Source organism: Cuculus canorus, unplaced genomic scaffold, assembly GCF_017976375.1.
Source record: "Cuculus canorus isolate bCucCan1 unplaced genomic scaffold, bCucCan1.pri scaffold_137_arrow_ctg1, whole genome shotgun sequence".
NCBI classification, from domain to species: Eukaryota; Metazoa; Chordata; class Aves; order Cuculiformes; family Cuculidae; genus Cuculus; species Cuculus canorus.
This window is the reverse complement of record NW_026527776.1, coordinates 11,276-22,388: the sequence shown is the minus strand read 5'-3', so window position 1 is coordinate 22,388 and position 11,113 is coordinate 11,276. Positions and strand designations below refer to the sequence as shown.

General features: G+C 49.1%; 1 pseudogene; it reads right to left on the bottom strand.

Moving 5' to 3' along the window:
- Window positions 1-9,188: 9,188 nt before the first annotated feature.
- On the bottom strand, window positions 9,189-10,107 carry LOC128850647 (olfactory receptor 14A16-like; annotated as a pseudogene).
- Window positions 10,108-11,113: the final 1,006 nt, after the last annotated feature.

Sequence of the window (11,113 nt, the reverse complement as noted above, 5' to 3'; positions counted from 1 at the left end):
TCCGTCTCCCCAAGAAGCAAGAGTCTCCTAAGGGCCCTCAAAGAGAAAAGCCCTTTCCGTTCCCCTGGCAGAGCCAATACGATGGACCAGGCTGCTGAGGAACAGCCCGGATGCCAGACTGCCTCTTCTGTTCGGCCAAAGCCAAGGGGAAGGAGAAGGAGAAGATAACGGGATGGAGACTCTTAGGTCCCTTTCCAAAGTCCTTCAAGTATCTTAAATTCCAAAGGGATCGATTTATGATGAAACAACACCAGCGATCCTTTTCCACATTATGTTTTATTTGTGTAGTAATACTTGTTGGTTTCTTTGGAGGAAAAATAAAGAATCTTAGAATCATAGAATATTGTGAGTGTGAAGGGACCTTCTCCTAATATCCAACCTAAACCTCCCTTGGCTCATCTTCCCAACATTCCCTTGGGTGGACAAGGTATCGTGTGGCCCAGTGTGTCTCAAGAACCCATCACCCAGTAGGAAGGCACAGGCCATGAAGGGGGCTTGGAAGCTCACATCTGGCAGTGTCTCTGACAGACCAGCAGAAGGCACCTGGTTGACACATTGACTGTGAGATCCTCTAGAGGGGTCAGGGTCATAGAATGGTGGGGTCATAGAAGACGCGGTTCATTAAAGAACTGTGGCATTGAAGGATCAAATCAATGCAGTTTCATAGTAGGGTCAAAGGAGAGTCAGAAGATTCAGGTCAGAGAAAAGTTGTAGAAGAGTCGGGTAATAGAGGGGATGGGTCTTAGAAGCATCATAGATGAGTTGGTTCATATAAGGGTCAGAGAACAGCCAGGTAATAGAAGTTTCAGGTCAAAGAAGGATTGGGTCACTCAATAGTCACAGAAGTGTCAGGTCATAGAAGAGTTTGGTCATAGTAGAGTCAGGTCACAGAAGGGTCAGAGAAGAGTAGTACAAATTGTGGTCATAGGAGGGTTGGGTCGTACAGGAGCTGCGTCATTGAAGGGTAATAGAAGTGTCGCGTCATAGAAGGGTCAGGTCACACGCGTAGGGGTCATAGAAGAGTCGGGTCGTTGAAGGGTCACGTCACAAAGGGACTGAAGAAGACTCAGGGTATAGAATTTTTGTAGGAGAGTTGGGTGATAGAAGGGTAGGGTCAAAAGTGTCATGTCATAGAAGAGTAATAGAAAAATGAGGTCATTGAGGTGTGGTGCCATAGAAAACGGGTCATAGCAAGGTCAAGGAAGTGTTGAGTCATACAAGGGTCAGGTCATAGAAGGGTGATAGAATGGTCAGATCAGAGAAGTGTTGGGTCAGAGAAGAGCTGGGTCATAGCACTGTTAGGTGGTAGAAGTGTCAGGTCACAGAAGGGTCACAGAAGAGTCAGGTCATAAAAGAAATGAGTCATAGAAGAATAAGATCATAGAAGATTTGGGTCATAGAATAATAGTAGGGGGACAGAAGAGCATGCTCACAGAAGAGTGATAGAAGATTCGGGTCACACAAGAGTCAGGTCCCAGTAGAGTCATAGAAGAGTCGAGACATTCAAGAGTTGGGTCTTAGAAGAGTCGGGACACAGAAGGATGATAGGAGAGTCAGGGCATAGAATATTCATGGAAGAGTTGGGACATACGAGTCCAGGCATAGAAGGGCCCAAACTTAGAAGGGGAGAAACAGGGAGAAAGAGAGTGAGGGTCTGGCTGCGAGAGGCCAGGGCAGAGGCAGCCAGGCACACAGACAGTGTTCCCCTTCCCCAGCTGTGCTCACCCCCTCCCAGACACCAACCTTGCCGGGCAGTTGCTCTCAGCCCCTGTGCTCTGGAGAGGGCACTGGAGCTGTGGCTGCAGAGGAGGGGGTTCAGCCCTGGAGCCCAGAGCCCTGAGGGCAGAGGCTTTGCTGGGTGGGAGAGGAGGCCAGGGGGCTTGCTCAGAGGAAGGGGCTGCCCTGCAGGGGAGCACACAGAGCTGTCTCAATTCTCCCTCCCACAACACCTCTGTATGAATTCCCCTCTCATTTCATGATCCAATGCCTTCTGATGGACATTTTCCTCCTGGGAGGTGTTTCCCTGTCCCATGCCTTCTCCCTGTCAGTGCTCACAGACCCCATCTGACCCTCTCTGCTCTCCCCCAGCCCTACACAAACCTGCCTGTTTGCCGGGTAAAGCTGGGCACAGGGTCTTGTTTATAAGCAGAAAAGGCACAGAACTGCTCTGCAGCTTGTGCTGGCACTGGAGGCAGAAGTGCGCTATCAGTCAGCCTGAAGGGAGCGCACACACACAGATAAGGACTTTGGGCCCTGAGTTCCCTAGAACTGAGTAAGGAACACATCCCAGTAACTCCCATGATACTCTGTCTTTAACTCCTTTTAATATTTAGAGGTAAGATCATTAGACCAAAACATGTGTAAACATGAGAAAAAGGTTTCTGCTGTCATGAAGCCTCTTATTTTCAAAACTATTTCTCGGCACAAACTGTATAAGCAGTCCTATTTAGTTTGCCTCTTACAACTGTTCCTGCACAGTGCTTTGAGGGTGGGTTCAGGGTTTTCGTGGGGAAAGGAGGAAAGGATGGAACATTTTGAATGTGTGTCCCAGAAAAAAGGAAGGAAAGCACCATACTTGGGAAAACGGCTCCAGGCAGGGATGAGAAACCCTCTTCCCAGTGAAGTCCATATTGATGGTGCCATGCTTCTGTGAGTATCACAGAGCGCTCTTATAACTCCCTACTAGTGTTTCTCATTTAATTTGCACGATAAAGGTATGGTTTGTATCCTCCGCGTCATTCCACTGGTGCAAAAAGTAGAGGTCCTTACACAGTGATGTATAACCCTAAACCCGGAACAACCTGTCTAGATTGCAGAGAAAATATTCTCATCCCTTTAAAAAGCTTTCAGCCTCATCTGTGCTCCCCACAACTAAGTTGCTTGCGTCCTTGAAGAGTGGCTGTTCAGAGTCCCGGGATGCTGAGGACTTTCCTCTTTAATTTAGTTTATAGGAGCTGATCTGCTATTTAATCTGGTGTGTGCTGACCTCTGGTGGCAAAAATATCCATATGAATTACATCTATTTCACTACAGGTTAGAAACGTGAGTTTTTCTCTTACAAGGAGGTAACAGTAAACCAGCAGGACAGGGACCAGAGGCTGGCAAGAAACCCCATCCCTGGAGGTGTGCAGGGCCAGGTTGGATGGGGCTTGGGCAGCCTGATTTAGTGGGATGTGCCTGCCTATGGCAGGGGGGTTGGAAGTAGATGATCTTTAAGGTCCCTTCCAACCCTAACTATTCTATGATTCCATGAAAACAAGGTAAAGGTGGCTCTGATGCTGAGCAAACCTGGATGTGTTTCATTAATCCAAAGGACCAAGCCCTGATCCCATTAACTGAAAGGCCAAGCCCTGACCCCCAGCCCTTGGGAAGGGACATTCTGTCCCTCACTCAGTCCTCATGGCTCTTCCTGGGACAGTGGAATGTGGAGATGGGCAATGCCAAGGGCAGGACCGTGGAAAAACACCTCCTGAGAATGGACAAGGAGGCAATGAGGCCCCAGGGCTGGAAGGATTTGTCATCTCCTCATAGGCATCCGTGGCAGAGAGGACAGCCACCACCAAAGTCATGGAAAGGCTGCTCTGGTAGGGAGCTTTCAGCTTTTCCACATCCCTCTGTCCTCTCCACAACATGCTGTCCCACAGTGTTGCATCACCTGTGCCTCTTGCCCTGAGGCTGCACTCATCTCCCCGGCTGCCCCACCTTGCTGTCACCTTCCTTTGCTGATGTCTCTCTGTCCTCCCCGGCTCTTGCGTGACACACAAAGCTCTGGGCTGATCCAGACTCCTTCTGGATGACTTGTGGCACCACAGCACTGCCCTTTGAGTGATATTTCTTTCTTCTCTTGTCCAGCCTGGACCTCCCCAGCTACGAGTTTTAGCATTATTTCTTTCTCATGACATTTTCCACTATGCAGAAAAGCTCCACCATCTCTGAAACCACCCTTGAAGCACTCTCAGGCGAATCCTACGGTGTCTGCAGCCTCCACACCAATGAGCCCAGAGGCCACTGGTCATACGCTTGAGGTCTCCAAACCCCATCCTGGGAGGCCTCTGGGCACTCTCCGGGGTGTTTGCAGGTGAAATCATAGTGGTCAGAGGCCAAGAAAGACTTTTTCCCAAAGCCTGTGGTGGCAGGACGAGGGGCAATGGCTTTGAACTGGAAGAGGGGAGATTTAGATTGGATGTAAGGAGGAAATATTTTACAATATGGGTGTCAAGGAACCGGAACAGGTACCCAGAGAAGTTGTGGTTGTCCCATCTCTGGAAGTGTCCAAGGTCAGGAACTTTGAGCTAAAGCGAGAAAACCGATTCAGTTCTAGCTCAGACCGGAACAAACCAGTATGGACTAAGAGATGGAGATTGCCCAGGGCCTGGCCGGGATGGGGTTCATTTTCTTGCTCGTAGCCTGTGTGGGGCTGTGCTCTGCGCAGGGCGCTGATAACACACTGGTACTGCAGCTCCTGCTGCTCCGTGCTGGCAGAGAGGCAAAGGCCTTCTCTGTTTCTCACTCTGCCCCAGAGAGAGGAGGCTTGGGGTGGGAAGAGACTGGGAAGGGGGAAAATCAGGACGGGTGGCTCAAACGGACCAAAGAGCAATCGCACGCCTTGTAGAACCTTGTTCAGCACTAAAACTGGGAGGGGAGCTTCTCCAAAGCAGCCATTGCTTGGACACTGGCTGGACATCACTCTGCTGGTGGGACTGACTGCTTCTCCATCCCTGGTTTCCTTTTTTCTTCCCTCCATTTATGAAACTCTCCTTATCTTCACCCACGAATTCTGTTTTCTCGCTTTTGCCCTGGCGATGGTCTCCCCCATCCTGCTGGGGGAGGGAGGAGGGGATTATGTAAGGGTTTTGCTGCGAGGGGGTCACCCCGAAAGACAATCACACAGCAAAGGGGTCGGTGCGTGCTTGTGAGGTCACCACTGCCCGAGTAGCCGATGGGCCAAGAGGAGACTCGTGGCATTTGTAGGAGCTTGTGAGGTCACTTGTTCACTCGTACCTGATAAGCGGGGAGAGAGCAAAAGGTTGGATACATGGTGGTCAGGTCACTGATTCCCACGGAACCAACAGGCCTGGGGAAGGACAAAAGCTTGTGTAGGTGTTGGTGAGGTCATTAGTGTCGGATTCCTCCATAGGCCAGGAGAAGGCCCATGGGTTGTGCAGGTTCTTATGAGGTCACTCCCCCCTGAGGAGCTGATAGGTCAGGAGAAGGCCTGTAGATGGTGCAGGTGCTTGTGAGGTCACCGGTGCCTGAGCAGGTGATAGGCCAGGAGGTGGCACATGGCCCGTGAAGCTCCTTTGGATGTCAGTGGTATCTGAACACCCGATAGACCAGGAGCAGACATGGCAGTTGTAGATGCCAGGAGGTCACCTGTGGGTGAGTGGTGGGTGGGCCAGGAGAAGGCACATGGCTGTGTACAAGCCTGGGATTGCACTGGTGCTGGAGCAGCTTTTGGGAAAAGAGCAGGCACACGGCTTGTGTGGGGCTCCTGATGACACCACAATAATGTTTAAACACGACTGAATATGGCTTTTTGGAGGAACCATCATCAGCAGAACCCATGCACAGCACAGAGGAGTGAGCATCTGACTCATGAGCTCAAAGCAGCAGCAGGAGGGCGTGAGGTCACCATCAGTGTCACCCTGTGGGAGTCCACAGCTGGTCTGAGGAATCAGAGAGAATGGATATTGACATCAACAGACAACCGTGTTCCCATAATGAGGCTGGAAAGTCCCAAAGAAGAATCTTGGAAGCGAAACAAGTAACATCTAATTGGAAGTTGGCAAGAAAAATAGTAGATACAGGTAGCAAATGGACAGTGTTCAATGAATCATAGTAAAGCTTTAGGCACGTGGACAGAGCGGTTGAGCTGTATATCACCCAAACCTCAATTAACACCATTTCAAAAATTGTATTGGAGAAAATTGGCCTTCAAATCGCACCTGAAAAAATCCAAATCTGGAAATACTGTGAGTGGAAAATTTTAGGTGCCACATTTGAACCTCAGCAAGTCAAACTGCAAACAGCAGTTAAAACTTTAAACGATTTGCAAAAGCTACGAGGAACAATCATTTCAGTTAAACCTTATTTGGGTATTACTAATAAATCCATTATTTGATCTTCTTAAGGCAGACATGGCTTTAACAACACCTCGTACTCTTACGAGTGAAGCACAAGAAACTTTGGACAAAATTGAAAAAGCCATTACTCAGAGAAAAGCCCAGAGACCACTCGATGGTCATCCAATGTGTTTGTTTGGTGTTGTTACTCTGTCAGGCATTTGGTCTGATAGCATAATGGGTACCTGTGCTTTCAGATCTTGTGATATTAGAGTGGGTTTTGTTTATCAACCTAAGGAAACCATATTTATTCCAATTCAGATAATTGCAGGTATCATCATTAAAGGCAGAAAAAGAATAGTACAAATAACTGGAAATGAGCCATTAACATTTTTTCTCTATTACAATAGAATATTTAGACTGGTGTTTAGATAACAGTTTTTCATTACAGATTACCCTTGAAGGCTGTGATGATTGCAAACAGAAAAGGAGGAGATATGGGAGAAAGCGTGTATGGGTTTGAACTCGATGAGAAAAGACTGTGCCCCTGAATCAGCGCGAGCATAAAGGATTCCTTTGTCGTGTGTGCACCAACACAGGCGGCCGATGCCTTGGTGTGCCCAGGATATCAGTAGCAAACGCAGAGCAAGCGGCCGCTGTTCTGAAGGTTGCTAATGGCTTAAAAGACCTTGGAATCACTAACAGCGCTTGTGGGAATGTAGGAGCTTGTGGCAAAGAGAAATAAGAAGAAAAGGGGTACATCTCCAGCACAGTCATTGCTCTTTATCTCCGTAGTTATGGAAACTCCAGTGGTGGAATTTTATTGGGGTAGCTGTTGACGTAGCTGTTAACGGGGCAGACAGGGATGTTTGTCGGATCATTCGGAAACAATATATAAAAGCATTCAGCTTCTAAAAGAAGGGGTGAAAAGGTTACAAGTAGATGATGGATCAGATTGGTTGAATAGCTTGTTTAAAGGATGGGGACTGTCAGGATGATTGTTATCACTGATAAAAACAGGGTTGTTGACTCTGGTTACTGTTGTAATTGTGTTATTAATGTTGCCTTCTCTGATCAGTTTGTTGCAAAGGGCCCTGCAAGGGACTGTCAGGAAAATTTTTGTAGCACAAATACAAAAAGGGGGAATTCTGGGAGTCCACAGCTGGTGTGAGGACTCAGAGAAAATGGATATTGACCTTGAATAGATACACGTGTTCCCATAGCGAGGCTGGAAAGTCTGGAAGAAGAATCTTGGAAGTGAAACAAGTAACATCTAATGGAAAGTTGGCAAGAAAAATAGTAGATACAGGTAGCAAATGGACAGCGTTGTTCAACGAATCATAGCAAAGCTTTAGGCACATGGACAGAGCGGTTGAGCAAATCACTTTAACAGCTTTAGTATATGAACACAGCCTGATAGATAGCAAAAAATATAAAGAATCCAGTAAAACAATAAGGTTTGGCTTTTGCTCACAAAGTTTTGAATCTCGTGTCCATCCTACAACGACACGTATCTTTCCATATTTGGTTTCAATCGGTATATTCCCTACCTGCATTTCCTTCTCTCTGCACTTGGGGCTTGATTCTCAACACCTTTCTTGTCCTTCAAGGGCCTGGAAATGCCTGCGGGACGTTTGCCACCCATATCTGCCTTTTTCCAAGGACCCCAGAACTGCTCTGATTGCTCTGGCACCTTTGAGAGCACATTCAAGGGTCACAGGCAAGGGTGATGCAGCAGACAGAAACATTCACACTGAGCCTGTCCAAGGCAGCTGAGATGAATCTCCCTGGACCAGTAGGGTTTTTCCTGGAGGCACACACAGAAATGCCAGGGTTCTGTCAGGAGTCCACATCTCAGCTGGCCTCGTGGACTCCTCATGCACCCAAGGATATTCACCAAGTTTTCACCATTTACACACAAAGGCAGGAGTCACAGGGATTCTCTGGACTCCCAGAGAATCAGATGCACTCCGACCTGTGGTGTATCCCACCACACTGTGCTTGTCTGAGATGCCTCATGATATGAGGAATGGACACAGGGACCTCAGTTCAAGAAAGCACATCCCAGTGCTACATTGAGGCACTTACTCTTGGGATGTTGATCTCAACACAATGTGACTTTGAGAAACTGTCTCACAGACCTTCATGGAACTCAAGGAAGAGCTGTTTGTGTTCTTTTGGGTTCATCTCACCTCACACACGTGACGTACATGCTCACATCTTGTCTGAACAGTGTGAACTTTGAATCTGAGCTCCTCGTTCTTTGTCCTTTCAGGGAGGGACAAAGAGTATCTCCAAGCTGGAGAGAGAGGGCAGTGCTGGGAATGGTGGTTTTGAGGGGCTACTCCAGGATAATTGCCTTGGGACAGGTTCTGTGTGTGCTACAGCGCATATGGGCACAGACCAGACCCTGTCCTGAAGATCTCCCAGAGGAGGCCTGGATGTGAAAGAAAACTATAGCCTTCCCAAACCCATCACACCTGCAGTGCTTATCTTTACACTGGTGTTTTCATCAGTGGCTCAGGTTCTTGGACAAACCCCAAAAGAAACCCTAAGACCTCAGTGCAGGCCTGAGGAGATCTCCTCTCTTTGTGGAAAGGCTGTTGTGGAGGCAGCTCTGTCCCACAAGTGCCCTCTGCCTGTCCCTGCCTGCGGGCACAGCACTGCCACGCAGCACCGCTGTGACCAAGCTCAGAGCCCTCAGGCCTTCCAGCAAGGCAAGGGGTGAGGAGGAGAGTGTGGAAGGGGAGAGAGAACAGCTCTGGGAGATCAAGCGCTGGTGCCTGGCAGGGCTGCCGTGCTGGGACTCTGTTCCCCTCCATCCATGCCCACAGGAACTGTCCCTGCAGCTCCAAAAAGCCCTTGAAAGAAAGATATCAGGGAACAAAAGCCGTTGAATATCCCTTTACTGTGTTGAAACACACAGAGAGCAGAGCTCCTCATTTACACAGACAATCAGCAAGAAAAGAAGAAGAAGAAGAGATTAAATTAAAAAAAGGATGACAACATTACCCTAATTAAAAACCAGCAACACCAATGAAAAATAGAGCAGACAGTCTGGGCCTGCCATGAGTTGCATGATAACTGCTATGCAGAAGGTGATGAGCAGTTCATTGCTTCAGAGAATCATCCACTTATCAGTTTCCACACTGCATCCTTGAGCTGCTGGTTCCTCAAGCTGTAGATGAGGGGGTTCAATGCTGGAGGCATCACTGAGTACAGAAATGACACCACAATGTCCAGTGATGGCGAGGAGATGGAGGGGGGTTTCAGGTAGGCAAACATACCAGTGCTGATAAAGAGGGAGACCACAGCCATGTGAGGGAGGCACGTGGAAAAGGCTTTGTGCCGTCCCTGCTCTGAGGGGATCCTCAGCACCGCCCTGAAGATCTGCACATAGGACACCACAATGAAAACAAAACAGCCAAAACATAAACAGACACTAACATCAAGAAGCCCAACCTCCCTGACGGTCAGAGTCGTGAGCAGGAGAGCTTGAGGATGTGAGGGATTTCACAGAAGAACTGTTTCACAGCATTGCCCTGGCAGAGGGGCAGAGAAAATGTATTGGCCGTGTGCAGCAGAGCATTGAGAAACCCAGCGCCCCAGGCAGCTGCTGCCATGTGGACACAAGCTCTGCTGCCCAGGAGGGTCCCGTAGTGCAGGGGTTTGCAGATGGCAACGTAGCGGTCATAGGACATGATGGTGAGAAGAGAAAATTCTGCTGAAATGAAAAAGGCAAACAGGAAGACTTGAGAAACACATCCTGAGTAGGAGATGGCCCTGTTATCCCAGAGAGAATTGCCATGGATTTTGGTACAGTGGTGGAGATGGATCCCAGGTCAAGAACAGAGAGGTTGAGGAGGAAGAAGTACATGGGGGTGTGGAGGTGGTGGTCACAGGCGATGGTGGTGATGATGAGGCCGTTGCCCAGGAGGGCAGCCAGGTAGATGCCCAGGAAGAGCCAGAAGTGCAAGAGCTGCAGCTCCCGTGTGTCTGCGAATGCCAGGAGGAGGAACTGGGTGATGGAGCTGCTGTTGGACATCTGCTGCCTCTGGACATGGGGCACTTTCAAAGACAGAAAAAACATAGACAATTTAGGGGACAATTCTCTGATGGAAATCAAAGTTATTTCTCATAGAACCACCCCCAACCTGAGTTTTCTCATAAGGAGGACCTTTGGCAGGTCCCTTTCACAAGCTCTCACTGCTCCTCTCTGAGGTTCCCCAGGGAGCAGAAGGCTGTGATGTGGCCTCTGCAGGAGTCAGTGCTGCCCTACAGCAACAGGGGAATGGAACAAAGGGTGATCTAAGGATGAATCCACTCCCGATATCAAAGAGCTTTCCAGCATTGTCCTGCTCCATCCACCCTACTGCAGAGCAGAGCTGAGGGGATTTTGCTCTGTGTCTTCTGTTCTGGTTGCCCCAACACAGCTCAGGATGGTTTTTGATGCAGAAACTCCTGGCTCTTCCACTTCACTCCAAGTGAAGTCTCCTGAGTCCTGAGAGCAAACAGGCTCTCCCTTCATTCAGAGTGAGCACAGACGGTCTGTCCATCAGCCCTGGTCTCAGCTGCCCTGTGCTTTTGCACTCAGGTGTTTCCCCCCAAAAGAAACCGCACTGCTGGGAGCAGAGGAATCCGGTTTCCCAATGCAGATCTCCAAATACCCTCATGCTTCCTACCTGAGGGGGATCTCAGTTCTCCCCTCCCAGCCAGGGACACAGAGGACTCATTGCTGCTGCCTCCACGCAGACGATGAGCAGCACTTCCATGGCTTTAGGGCTGGGGTCTCTTCTCCATGGCACTGCTGGATAACACAGAGATACCATGGGAGAGCTGTGCCCTTCCGGAGGGCAGCCTGCAGCCCAGCAGGATTCACCAGGGAACGAGTCAAATGTCCTAAATCTGGGGTGGCCTGAAAGGAGAATCTGCTCGTTTGCATTGCCCTGAACCTGTCAATTAGGAGAGGGATTGGACCCTTTACTCCCTGCATGGCAGAACCCACAGGACGGCTCCATGAACTGCACATTAACCCAAACCCCATCCCAGAA